The sequence below is a fragment of the Anticarsia gemmatalis genome, chromosome 21, assembly GCF_050436995.1.
Source record: "Anticarsia gemmatalis isolate Benzon Research Colony breed Stoneville strain chromosome 21, ilAntGemm2 primary, whole genome shotgun sequence".
Classification (NCBI taxonomy): domain Eukaryota; kingdom Metazoa; phylum Arthropoda; class Insecta; order Lepidoptera; family Erebidae; genus Anticarsia; species Anticarsia gemmatalis.
Genome location: NC_134765.1, coordinates 8,109,176 through 8,119,960, shown reverse-complemented (window position 1 = coordinate 8,119,960; position 10,785 = coordinate 8,109,176).

Here is a 10,785-nt window from a genome sequence, read left to right as displayed (position 1 = left end):
ATAGATTACGCTACAGGTATATTATTACAATGACACTAAAAGAAAATAAAATGTATATCTAATCGCGACATTCGTTAGCCATAGACTAAATACATAAGCCTAATAAGAATTGGGTAGGTACCTACTTATTTTTAATCAACTGCGAAATTCTAACAATTTACGAAACCGTAGTACGCTTGCTAGTACTGCTATTGGTCACTAGATGGCAGTTTTTGCAACGCAAAAGCTCCTCTCACAATTTTTTATTAGTCTACTATTTTAACATGTTACTTGGTCGTATTTAAACAATTAAATATTAGTACATAATATGACCACGAGTCGCAAGTGCAAATTAATTAAGATTCAACCGTTTCTTTTAAAAAGCTTAATCTTTATTCAGTAAGATAATAAATTTATCTACAGTGAGCTCTAATTGAAGGCGGCGCGATTCTTCGCAAGGAAGATTTCTCCTACAATATGATCCCTTTGAAAAATAATTTAGCATCAAAATGAATTAGTTACTTATGTAGAATAATAAAATATGAAAATGGGAAATCAGTAGTACTTGCGTAAAAGAGTATTATACACACTCACAAACTTTTGCATTTACAATATTAGTAGGATTATTGTCCTTTTTCTCTAAGATGTTCTACCACATTCATGAATATATGGGTTCTTTGCGTCCAACCTTTTAATTTATTACTCAAATGAGCCGAATATGCTATTAAAAAGAAATTATTTCAGCAATATAATTCATGTAATTAATATTAACGGTCTCTCATTTTGTTGGTCGACTTCTTGCCCGGTTTTTAAGATGCTAAAGTTAGGGAATGGATACAAAAATATTCAAATCAAATCAAATCAAATTGTTTATTTGTCCATGTAGGTATTTTACATAAGGTGTTATATATAAAAAAGGCCGCTACACAGTATCCTAATGGATATACAAAATAAATGTTTTTACTTAAGTACAAGTCTTACATTATTTATTAAACAGTACAGTTATTGTATTTCAGTTGTTATACGAGTAAGGTTAAGTTAAAAAACAACAACTTAAAGAAGAAAAAAATATTACGAGTTTACACTTGTCTATGTGATGACTAATTTTTCTCTCAAAATATCTTGATTGATTGTATAAAGCTAAGCGCCCCTGGCGTCTTACTTAGGAACAATTTATTTTAGTCAATTTTAAATTCGATTTAACTTAATCTTTGATAGCACCTTGTATAACTACCTGTATGCACCAGAATTTAACCGCTATTACAGTTTAATATGCAACTATCTGTGATTTTACGCTAGAAATCGCCAAGATTTTTCAGGCAGTTACGGTTATAGTATACTGAACTGTAACTGCGCGGCTACCCACTCCCGAGGTACCCCTAGAGCGCAAGGGGACTAAGAAATCGCGCTTTTGCAAATAAGAAAAGAGAAATTGTCATTTAGAACATTATTCAAAAAGCAGTCGACGAATTTCCTCATCTTCGAACGAACGCTGAACATGTGTTGGCAACTGAAACAATTGTAAACAAGTTGTAACTATCTCATTAATATGAATACGTTCCCCTCATGCCTTATTCATTCTCTTAGATCCGTTTTATCTTTTGAAGCTGCTTACTCATTTTACTTTGAATACAACTTACTCTAAGCTGGGTAAGGAAGTGATAGCTTAGATAGGATAAGTACAAAAATACTACACAATTTGCTTGGTGAGGGAAAATCGAAAAGCTTAGTCGAACGTGGCTATAACGAATTTTATGAACGATAAGTTAGCAACACTTGTCATTCTGTGGATGAGTGATCTCGTAGTGGTATTTGAATTGAGTTCCATGCTTTGGAAGGCACGTTAAAAGCCGGTCCCGATTATTGTCAAATACGTACAATAATATTAGGTCGGGGAAAAAGTCTTTTCGCATTGTAATACAATCTCTTTAGCTTCAAGAAGCACAAATGAGTACACGGTTTATTAGGTTTCTTTCAGTGAGCTCATGAGGTACCCAAATATCGAGCTTATTGTGTAGAAACAAGATTTTATTACAAGTTCATACATACTATAAAGCGAAAAGACTTTTTCCCCGACCTTATAGTTGTTAAGCTATGCCAAAGGCAATTCGAGCGGCTTAATACAAGGTTGACCAATGACCAAACGACTAAATGAAAAATTGTTTCAAATTATATTACCAACTACCCATTACTGTCCTACTGCTGGACGATGCATTGTCCGTGAATATGGAAGGACCTTAAGTTCACCACGCTAGCTTAGTGCTTGGACTGGACACAGTGGCGGATTTGCAGTCCTAGCCGCTATAGGCCCCATGCCCTGTGCCGCCCCTTTTTCAGAACCCATCATACATGTAGACTGGATACATAGTTCTTTATTGACAATAAAGAATTGACTAACTATATCCAGTCTTTTAATTGTTTAAACAAATTAATTAATGTTAACTATAGGCTGCTAGTTTATAATAAGTATTTTCCGAGGTTTTAGGGATGATTAGATACTTACATCAATAAAACATTTGAAAAGGTCATAGGATTTATTCTTAATTATTTACTTCGTAACGGGTGGAACTGCAGGCTACAGCTGATATTATATACTATGCATTTGTGTTATTTGTTATTAATCTTGTTATAATCAGTGATTAATAGTAGTTTTAATAGATTCGTCATGTCTGTCAGTCTGTCCGTCCGTATGTCACAGTCATTTTATTGAGACTATGCATACTATAAGGTTATTTGGAAGGTAGTTGTATCCAATGAACCGCTATAAACGTGTAGTATAATTTTGAAAAACAATAAGGTTGACACTCCATACATGTTACTGAGAGATGATTTTTTAAAAATACATTGTGCGTTGTGTGTTGTCCGCCTGTCGGAATTGCCTCAATGCTCTATACATTATTTCTAAATCTGGTGGGCTTCTCCGTTTCTCCGAACCCATCGTGCGCGAGTCCGACTCGCAGTTGCCCGATTGTTTGTCACGAAGTGCCGCTCTTAATATCTAGCCGCCCTAGGCCTGGGCCTACTGGGCCTTAGGGCAAATCCGCCACTGACTGGACATCCATTGTAGAACTCTTGTAAGAACTTTAAAGCATAATAATAGAACAAGTGATAATCGTTTCTATAGTTTTCAATTCCTAAGATTGTAACTGCGACAAATTCGTTGGTAGAACCTTCGAGCATTACATTTTGCGAGTTAAATTTATTTTATAGTCACATATCAACGTTCGTTTTAAAGAACGGAAAGTATTAAGTATAATAAAAGTTTTCAATAACTTACTATTTGTTTTGTTAAAATTAAATAAAATTAACATATAAGTGGAAAAAAAAATTTAATAACTTAGTAATCTCAGTACAGTACAGTCAGATCAAGTTTAGGTAAGAAACCTGTTGATTTTGAAAATGATCAATAAATAATATACCTACATAACCTACTAATATACGGTGGATAACCAGGAAAGTATTATTACATGTGATTCCAATTACGGTTAACTAGAGAAAGCCGTTAAAGAAACAGTACAATATTGTTGAATAGCAAGACACATTCAACATACAAACTCAAAAAAATCTGAACTGCGAAACCACTTAATAACGATACAACGAAAGTTGGATTCACGGTTGGTCCATCCAAGGTTGTCGCCATGAAAGCCAGGGAAAAATGCTAACGCATCCTTTACTTCGTCGATTAACCAACGCTCCCAGAGATCAGCAAATACATATTCAATCGGCCTTGCCTTTCTTCCGACTATGTTGGAGTCGGCTTCCAGTCTTACCAGATGTAGCTGGGTACCAGTGTTTCACGTGGAGCGACTGCCTATCGGACCTCCAAAACCCAGTTACCTGGGTTATAACACGATACTCATCGGCAAGCCTGGTTGTCAGACTTTCAAGATTCTTAGTACTGGTAGCGACGGTCAAAGATCGTCGAAAATGACAGCAAAATCAGTAAATACATACAGATAATCATGCCTTCCCATATGCAGAGACCAAAGAACGCCACTTAGTACGATCCTTATAAACTTCCTTTGCTTCATTCAAACCCCAATTGTTATGAGTTCTACGCACGTAGACAGTAAGATGTACGACCAATCATGAATTTATACTTAAAAAGAACCCTAAAGTCTTAAAGAACGTGTTGTGGAAAAACAATACAGGCGCATTCATTAAAAGCCCCTTAATTACAAGAAATTTTAGGCACCAAATTAAAAGCGAGCCTTTTAGGCTTTAAGTAAACACCGCATTTTAATTTCAACGTTGTTTTGGCCGAAAATCTATATAAAATTAAGGTTCTGCAAGAAAATCGGTAAAGTATATGGTTTTCTAAGCAATCTTATTCAACGTGAGAAAAATGATACGCTACCTATGATACGGAACCCAATAGCTTTGAATAATCTAATCAGCGCCCCCTTGCGTATTCTACAAGTACTATTTTGTAACTAGTCATTTATTAAATAATATTTTATTATGGCGTAGAAGCAAACAATCGGTGAAGGTCTGTCCGTAATCCACTTATGCAATTGATTGCAACTGAAATATAAAACAATTCACAGCATAAACTTCGAATAAAATTTAAATAAAACCAATAGCCGGTAGAGTTAAATGTACTGTATAAATCGTGGGCTATGGCACAAAGCCAGAACTAAAATGAGCCATAAGAGAAATTGGACAAATGTATTTGAAGACCATGTTCAAAATTCAAGCAAGAGTTCAAAGCTTTTTATTCCAATAAAAGATTTATATGCACCAGATATTTGAATAGGAGAATCACTATGCTTGCAAATAATTACCACACTGGGCGGCTATCAGTTGACAACAATTTGAAAGCGACTCTTCTGTTTACTGTTTTGTGCCTTAGATTATAGTGATTAACACGTGACGATAAAGCAGCAATAGAATATAGTGACCATAAATTTGACGCACACTAAAAAGAGAAAATGGGATTCCCCTTTTCACTTTTTAGTCTACTGCGAAAATAGCAATATTATATCTAGTACCTAGAACAATTTTTATTTGAAATAAAAACTTAAAACAAGCGAAAGATTGAACCCACTGAATACGTGTCGAACTTAAGCATGACGGCTTTCATTCATAGCTAACCGTATAGCCGGCCTAAATGCGACGAAAAATTTTCAGTCAAAAGCTTAATTTGAATACGACTGAATGTAAGACTCGTTAGCGGTGGGCACGAGTGCGCTGACGTTTGTTCCGGTGCCATAGTAAGCGGGTAACGTGGTAGGATATTTTTTTCTTAAGAGGGTAGGAGTGAGAGCCGAGTGAAAGTTGGCACCTCCCACGCAAGTGGTTGAAGGTTCGAACCCGAGGCAATAGACCTACGACTTATCGGAATTATATGTGTGAAGGATGACATCATTATGAAAGCTCGCATGCCTATTTGTTTAATACATTTATTGAGGGCATGCAAGGCCCCCAACTCACACGTGGCAAGCGTGGTGGCTTAACCCTGAGGTTTTAGAAAGACGAATTCCAGGACAGAGCGAAGTTGCCTGGATATTTATTTATTAGAATAGTAATATATGCAACAGTCAGCCAATTACAGGTAAACAAATAAGGTACCCCAACTTTTAATTTTCAATCGCGTTTAAGACCCGTTACAATATAACATTATGTGTACAAGTAACGAGAGTTTAAAATGTTTAATTTTGATAAGCTGTCAGCGTCGCTTGCACTTGTACCTGACATATATTATACCAAAACGGGTTCTGATTCATGCCGGTTCGTGTTCCCTTAATGAAATCAAGGAAATTAAATGTCTGTGCAGCCTGCGAAAGTTCGTTTAACTAAGCAAGACCTGCTCATGTCTACTTGAAATTGCAGTTGGCAAACTTGTGCAAGATAGAACTGCACGTTTGGCGCGGTGGTTAACGTGGTCACTTGCAATAGTCGCCGCGTGTGGCGGGTTCGAAACCCACTCGGGACAAATTTTTGCGTGATGAGTATTTATTCTGAGCCAGGTTGTTAATTAAAATGGAAAGATGTAATGGAATGAAGATACCTCAGGAAGTATCATAGAGGAGCACCAATAGCGATTTTTTGGAAATTTCCCTTCAAGGGGGTTGAAAATCGACGCAGGCAAAGCCGCGAGCGGACGGCTAGTTTACTTATATTATTCCGTTAAACTTCATTAGTGAATGTCTTAGCAAAAGCAACGATAATCATTGATGTTAGTGTTGATCTCACAAATGACTTAGATCGCATATCCTCTCGATACTGCGTGGCTTAGTTGAATAAGAATAGCGTTTTAACACAAAAATCCAAAAACTTTAAGAACCTTGGTATGCACAATCTTTCAATTAATCTAAATATTTGAGGCGCCCATAGCCAGTTGCACTCACCGGTTGGTAAACGATCTGTGGGTTAAGCAACCGATGGCGCGGTCATTCCATAGATGGGTGACCACATAGTGGTATTTGAGCTGGGCGTCTCCGTGCTTCGGAGGGCACGAAAAAAGTCGGTCTCGGCTGTTGTCTACTAAGATAACAGTCGTTAAGCCATGTCAAAGGCCTCTCGGGCGGCTTAAACGACTTTGACACTAGGTTGATCACTAACCATACGACAAACAAACAAACAATATTATGAAATATCTTAAAATCTAAATATATATATATCATACTAGCGGACTGGACCAACTTCGCCTAGATAAAGAACAATTTTACCCATTATATTTAATTCCCGTGGGAATTTTTATTTATATAGATCACTTCTTATTCCGGGAAATTTCTTAAATTCGCAGTCAGAACGTTATTAGATAATGGATTTTCTTGATACTTGGACCAGCTCTCCTGACAGCAACTAAACTGATATAATGAAGCTGATTGCAGCAACTTGGCTTGATTAAAGGCTGGATAATATCACCTGAGTGCGCGATAACACATAATATAGTACACATAGTATATAACTGCACGTTTGGCGCAGTGGTTAATGTGGTCACCCTGCCGTAATAGCCGCAGCACCGCGAATGATGGGTTCGAATCTCAACTAAGACAAATCTTTGTGTGATGAGCACGACTATTTGTTCTGAGCCTGGGTGTTAATGTATCTATATAAGTATATATTTAGAAGTACATAAGTATGTTTATCAGTTACTAGCTGACCCGCGTAGCTCTGCTCGCGCTTTCTTGCTTTTATTTAATTTTAATACCGCGCAATTTTAAAATTTATTCATCTTTTACACCTTCTCTGGACTTTCGCAAATAATTCAAGATCAAAATTAGCCAAATCGGTCCGGTTTGTGATTGTGAAAATAAAACGTCAAATAATCATTTAAAAAATTACCGCCGGCCAGTGCACTAATCGGCAGTTTTTTAAACTTTATTTACTTACTTGAATGTACATTTTGTAGAGCAGTATATTTACAACGAAAGGTTTAATTTTAATTAAAATTTCACCAAGGCCACTTTAATAATTGAAAAACACATTCTCCTCACTCCCCTAGAGACAAGACTTGAAATATGGCACACTATAATTAAATTAAAAGCGCTTATAATAAAGACGAATACTTTTCAAAATTTTCCATGAATGTATGGGAATAATGGCGTATGTAACATATTTTTTTTAATAAATATAGTCCTGTATATAAATAATTTAATTTAGCTCAATATAGCTAGTAAAAGCTTCTTATAATTACTATCTATCATCTGTTTACAACTATCGAAAATTTTACTTAATAGTGGATCAGCGCCTCTAGCGGGGGTTGAAGGAACTACTTTTTAAGTACAATTTAAATGCCAAATTCTCGATACGCGTGAGCACCAACTGTAGAGAATCGCGCTACTGTAGCGGGATTTACTGCATTTATAACAGTAGGTACCATCGTAAGAGCGATTGTTGGACTTCCTTATATCTTCCAACGGATTTATTGAAGGCACTGTTGCTATTGTTACTTAATTGTCAATACTGATAGGAAATCGATGTCCTGTAACGAAAAACAAACAAATCCGAGCTGATACAACTATCAAACTAATTAAAGCTACGCATATAAATAGGTAAATTATTTTGACACAACGGGATTATAAAGTTATTACGTTTGTTATGATAAACTTGGTTTTGCGGTACACCAAAATCCGATATTTTGTTCCGTTCCACCTTTTATCTTATTTAAATGACGCAGTGTATTGTTTCTGTGGGAGAAATAGGCCGCTTAGAGCATTGAAAAATTGAAACACAGAAAGTCTGGCTATCTCTATAATTCGAGTGAATTTAAAAGTCGGACCAAATCTACAGGGTATTAAGAATCAACCGAGACTGAAATATTCGGTTTGGCAGTATTTATCGAACAGCAAAACCAAATTGGCGACGTCGACCGGCAATTTTCCATTTATCTACACTATTCGGTTTTAGCACGCGTAATGGCGAAACGTGGCGTGGCGTGATATTGTGAAAGTGAACCTTCTTATGTTTTCCTAAAATTTTGACATTTGATTACCCAAACAACACAAGCAAAAAATGTTTCTAAAGTAGGAAATAATTCTTTGAAAATTTTTAATAGTAAACCTTAAGAAAATTTGATTGGAGAAAGCTAAGACAGTGACATGTTAAACGGATAAAAAAAGAATGAAGCCATGACTCAACAAAGGAGCCCTGTCAATATAAACAAGACAACGTATGGGAAAACACGCACCCGTGTACAATTACCGAACATATTGTTAGTGACGCAAACAATGTGTTTGAAAGCACTCGATGATGGGTTGACATCGAGGTGACGACAGTTTGTTGACAAAAAAATTGAGATATTTTTATACTTAGAGGAAACAAACTCCAAAAAAAAAAACAGTAAAAACGTTTTATTTTTATCAGTCTCATGGGTTACAAATAAATGCAGTCATAATCACTCAATCAAATAATAATAATAAAATCAACAAATATTCAACACTTTCTGTAAAATAATCATGTAAAACAAATCAACTAAAATCACGCATCTTAAAAATGTGACCCTATGGAATCGGGTATTCCATATTACTATTTCTATCACTTACAAGCTGCCCGTTCACTTCGCTTCGCAAGTCATTATTTAAAAAAAAACCTTAAAAAAATTAAATACATAAACCTTCTTCTTGAATCACCCTATCAATTGAAAAAAGCCGCATCAAAATCCGTTGCGTCCTTTTAATGATCTAAGTATGCAAACATACAAACAAACATATGGACAGATGCGGGAAGCGATGTAGTGAACGCATAATGTACGTAATGTTATTAAAACTCTTTTAATGTTAAAAAGTTTTATACATTCTCTAATAAATGTTTGACGCAACATTTTTTTTGGAAACAACCATCTAGATAAATAAAAAATACCAAATTACTTTTATTTTAAACTTATAAAGGTAGTATTTATTTTTGAACAGCTTAAGTTAAAAACACTAAAATTATACTCCAAGAAAAAAAAACTAAAAATAATAACAGCAGTACATAAACACAGCAGTTTCGCAAAGATATTAAGATCATTACTTACGCATTGTAACAAAGAAACATTTGGTCTTTATTAAACAAGTTGTATGAGGGAAGCGACGCGTGGAGTCATTAAGCCCTTAGGAAAACAAGTTTACACATTGAAGGAGCCCGTCCTACAGTACAATTTGCCAACAAGCCATGCAGTGACAACTTAAATTTAATTTCGCTGAAGCCCCTACCACGGGTCAGCGAGTAAATATTTCTCTTTAATGCAGTAGTTAACGTGCTTACTAGGTGTGCAGGATATTCGCGTCTATATTCGAAAATGCGAAACATCGGCTCAATACAGACCTTCACATTCGAATCTGCACGCGCTGGTGTTTGGAATTATGATTGTGATGATGATTGTGTGATGAGCACGAATATCTGTTCTGAGCCTGGTTATTAATTTATTTCAACCGACTTCAAAAAAGGAGGAGGTTCTCAATTACGCTGTATTTTTCTATACAAGCATGAGTTTAGAAGTCGTCTGTTAGACAGACAGCTGTCCAAACGATAGGCATCTTCTGTGGAATAGTGCACTATAAATGTAATATCTAGTATTACAATACGCATTTAGACTAACGACCGCCTTATCAACCAATGACAATGCACCCGTAATAATAAAATGTTAGAAAATAGTTGCCTTTTGCAAATAGTAGGGGTACGACAACAGAAGATTACGTTTCGAGTGAAAGCCATCCAGAGGGTCTCGAACTTCAGTTCTTACTGAACAGTCTGCCGCATGACAAATGTCCTTTAATTTGCGACATTATCAACGTAATTCATTTGCAGATATTATTGTTAGTTTAAAATGTGTTTGTTATTTCATTATATTTTGTTGTTTTGAGTTTCACCTATTGACTTACCCCGGTTTCTGAGGTACATTTTTTATATGAGTTTAAACGCTATTGAACAGATAAACTACCGCTAAGTGTACTCAGAAACCCTAATTAATTTTCATTCAATTAACTATTATGTATAAATATTTAATTTACATATACTTAATAATTATGTTACTATTGTATGCCCTGCGGGCGGGACATAGCTTAACAGCTGTATTATATCATAATTATAATATCTACTTTAGTACTCGTAACCAGCGGTCGTGTATGGACAAAGTGTATGGAACTGAATGAGGCAAGGGAAGTTTGTAAAGATCCTGCCGAGTTCTTTGGTCTTTACCCCCTGGCCTTTTTATGAGAAGAAGTCTTGTTTTTATGTATGTATTATCTTTGTGAGCTTTTATTATAATTTCGGGACACGTAGCAAAAAATATATTTTTGTAATAAATGTGCTGAACAAGTTTCAATAACATAAATCTGTGAACCGTAAAAAACTAGCGTTAGCAATTATATTGTTGAA